The sequence below is a fragment of the Helianthus annuus genome, chromosome 3 (assembly GCF_002127325.2).
Source record: "Helianthus annuus cultivar XRQ/B chromosome 3, HanXRQr2.0-SUNRISE, whole genome shotgun sequence".
NCBI lineage: Eukaryota > Viridiplantae > Streptophyta > Magnoliopsida > Asterales > Asteraceae > Helianthus > Helianthus annuus.
In genome coordinates, this window is record NC_035435.2 from 69721246 (window position 1) to 69725494 (window position 4249).

The window sequence follows — 4249 nt, forward strand, 5'->3', positions numbered from 1 at the left end:
TCAATGCTCCGAATGTTGAAGCTAATAACTTCGAACTTCGGCCGCATTTGATACAAATGCTCCAAAACTCCGCAACCTTCCATGGGCTTGCGGACGAGGATCCTCATCTACATATTACTAATTTCTTAGAAATATGTGATACCTTTCGGATCAACGGAGCATCAAATGACGCCATCCGCCTCCGAATGTTTCCTTTCTCACTAAGAGACTGAGCAAAAGCTTGGCTCAACGCCCTCCCAGCTGGATCGGTAAACACCTGGGATGAACTAGCCCAAAAATTTCTATATAAGTATTTCCCTCCCGCTAAAACGGCTAAATTAATGACTGAAATTAATACATATTCACAAGAGGACGGGGAATCCTTATATGAAACTTGGGAAAGGTTCAAGGAGTTATTACGCAAGTGTCCACATCACGGCCTTGCGATATGGCAACAAGTATCCACTTTCTATAATGGATTGTTGCCACATACAAGGCAGACACTTGATTCTAGCTCCGGGGGACTTTTAGGTAATCGACGCCCGCATGAAATATATAACTAAATTGAGGAAATTGCTCAAACCAATTTTCAATGGCACACCCCCCGAGGCAATAAATCTATTGCCCCGGGCGCCCATAAGGTCGATGAAAGCACTTCTTTACAAGCCCAAATCGAGGCCCTTTCTTCAAAAATAAAAAAAATTGGAAATGACAAAAACAGTCTCGGTTATGGCTTGTGAAGGGTGTGGTGAGTCACATGAAAATTGGAGTTGTATGAAAGAAACGGACGATCAACAAGAATTGGTAAACTACATTGATAATAGGCCTAGGCTGTCACACCCCCAAAATCCACCTGCGGAGTATCACCGCTTGGGAGCGTGACTGACCAGGATCAAGCCACCAATCATACAGAACATTGTATAAAATAAAAGTAAATGCAATATAATCCAAACCATTTCCATATGAAAGGTGTTTCCAAAACATAAGTAAGTTGTCATTGTTTAGCGGAAGCGTATTATTGTAAAACCCATAGCAATTAAGTATCAAATATCAAAAGTGTTCAATAAGATGATCAAGATCCAAGCCCCACAACGACCAGCTCCTCCGTGTGCAAGCTCCAATATGTACCTAAGGTCCTGCAAGGCATGCAGCAGATAATCAACAAACTTGTTGAGCGAGTTCACAGTTAATAGTTTAGTTTGGGTAATAGTGCGTTTGTTCAATAAAGTATCATATCGTATCAGTTCCATCGCGGCCTCACAGGCATGTGTGCGAAGATTAGGTTCGTTAGTTCGCGACCGTAGTCTTTACCGACCAGGGTGTGTGCGAAGGCAATTTATCAGTTCGTTCGCGACCATAGTCCTTACCGACCAGGGTGTGTGCGAAGGCAGTTGAGTAGTTCGTAAGCATCAACAGTTTAGTCGTTCGTTACAGTATCAAAGTATGCACAAGTAATCATCCAACCCATTCCCACCCTGGGAACCCATGCCTTGGCTGTGTGAACTCACCTTGGTTTGCTCGGTATGCTAGGTTATGCGCTCACTAGTAATTAATCACGTCCTATTGTATGCACGTATAACAAATCAGTTCATGTTCACAAAGATACGCATGCAATTTAATGTTCACATAACAGTCAGTTTGCATAACGGCACAACACGTATTATTTCACACTTAATCATCAATTATCATTCGATTCTCATTACCCATCCTTCGATACATTGTTCATCCTTCGGTCTAACAATTATCACACTATCACAATTATGTTTCGACACATCTTTCGATACACAGTTATCATTCGGACCGAATGCTATGTTTCGAACCAATGTCATCTTTCGGTCAATGCTATCCTTCGGTCAACACTACTATGGTTCGGTCAAAGCTATCCTTCGGTCAACACTACTATGGTTCGAAGGACATGCATCTTTCGGTCTCAACTATGTTTCGAGTAACTACCATCCTTCGACAAATAACAGTTACGTTTACACAAAGTTTCCAAGTTTAACCGATTATCAATTAACACAATTTTCACAAATCAGCTAACATCAACAAGATCAAACAAGCGTAATTCCCATGTTTATCAAGAACCCTAATCTGAATAACAAGATCATTCAAACTATCCAATTTACACATAGGTGCCGATTACGTAAATATGTCCGATTACAATATTCTGCCGATTATAAACCTGATTAACATAAACATCTTAACAACCATGACAATTCAATCCAATTACATTTGCTAAGCCTACCATATCCGATTCATAACAACATACCAACATATTGCAATACTAACATACATATCCGGTTATCATAGCCGATCCACAAAACATTAACATCGAACATCATCAAAACAGATCCGATTAACACACTAACAATCTATTGCAAGACAATTTATTAATCATGAAATCAAAGCATCGTAAACAACATCACACACTAACCGGAAATCTGGATTACGGAATGAAATCCTTCGAACAGAGAGTAGGTTTGCTATATGCCGTCACACACACAAGGGAACTAGGGTTTTTGAAAACTAACTGTCGACTTTACATGCATTACGTATATAAACGTGTCACCGGAATGGGCCAAGCCCAACAGAACAACTGGGCCGAAACATATCGAAGGATATGTTTCGAGCGCGAAGGATATGTTTCGAGACTTCATATGTTTCGACATCCTTCGATTCATGCATCATGTTTCGTGGAACATCCTTCGTAGGTTGGGCCATGATTCACACTAACTAGCTAACATACAGTACAAGTTTCACAATATGGAACCCATTATACACAATCAAACAATTATGCACAATCAAGCAATCAAACATATATATATATACTTTCATATCAATCAAATGTGAAATTAAGTAATTAGTCAAACACATGCTCTTGTAATACGTATGAAATCAATCTTAGAAATTCGAGTTGTCACATTATCCCCAACTTGAAAGAAATTTCGTCCCGAAATTTGGTACGCACTTACTGAGGAAGCTAGGTATCGTTCACTGGTTTTCCTGGGGTGTCACATCATCCCCCCGTTGATTTGGAATTTCGTCCCGAAATTCAGTAGTAGTAGCTTCAGCCTCAGAAGTGGATGCATTGGTTTCGAATAACTGGGGATACTTTTCTTGCATCTGGTCTTCGCGTTCCCATGTATACTCCGGGCCACGCTGGGAGTTCCAACGAACTCGAACAAGAGGGATTCTCTTGTTTTTGAGGACCTTAACATCCCGGTCCGTGATTTCAACTGGTTTCTCGACGAACTGCAACCGCTCGTCGATAGTGAGTTCCTTAAAAGGAACTATAAGGGTCTCATCTGATAGGCATTTCTTCAGATTGGACACGTGAAATACATTGTGAACTGCACCGAGTTCAGGAGGTAGGTTTAATCTGTAGGCTACCTTGCCAATCTTTTCTAAGATTTCGAATGGTCCGACGTACCGCGGATTCAATTTGCCTCTTTTACCAAAACGAACCACACCCTTCCAGGGTGAAACTTTCAATAAGACCCGGTCCCCGACCTCAAATTCCAATGGCTTTCTACGCTTGTCCGCGTAGGCTTTCTGACGGTCGCGTGCTGCCGCCATGCGTTGTCGTATCTGTGCTATCTTTTCTGTGGCGTCCACAACAATATCTGGACCCGTAATCTGACTATCCCCCACCTCTGCCCAACAGAGAGGTGACCGGCATTTACGTCCGTACAATGCCTCGAATGGAGCGGCTTGAATGCTGGTATGGTAACTGTTATTATACGAGAACTCCACCAAAGGGAGGTGCTTTTCCCAGCCGTTGCCGAAATCGATGACACACGCTCGAAGCATGTCTTCTAGAGTTTGAATAGTTCGCTCAGACTGCCCATCCGTCTGAGGATGATATGCTGTGCTCATGTCTAATCGTGAGCCAAAAGATTTGTGCATCGCTTGCCAAAGTTCTGACGTGAATCGTGCATCGCGATCTGAAATAATAGAGATGGGCACTCCGTGCCTCGAAACAACTTCTTTCATGTAGATGTCTGCTAGGGTAGAAAACTTATCCTTTTCTTTGATAGCCAAGAAGTGAGCAGACTTTGTGAGCCGATCAACGACCACCCAGATAGTGTCATTCCCACGCTGGGATCTAGGTAGGCCAGTAACAAAATCCATGGAAATTTGCTCCCATTTCCATTGTGGTATTTCTGGTTGCTGAAGTAGGCCTGATGGTTTCTGGTACTCGATTTTAACCCTTGCACAAGTTAAACACTTGCCGACGTAAGTTGCGATAAGAGCTTTCATGTTTGGCCAC

The 4249-nt window shown here is 42.2% G+C and overlaps 1 non-coding gene across 1 annotated transcript; it reads right to left on the reverse strand.

Annotated features, from left to right (window-relative positions):
- Positions 1 to 314: 314 nt before the first annotated feature.
- On the reverse strand, positions 315 to 421 carry LOC118490856. The gene has a single exon (XR_004890081.1). It is a non-coding gene; the product is annotated as a small nucleolar RNA R71 (small nucleolar RNA).
- Between the last annotated feature and the right edge of the window lie 3828 nt (positions 422 to 4249).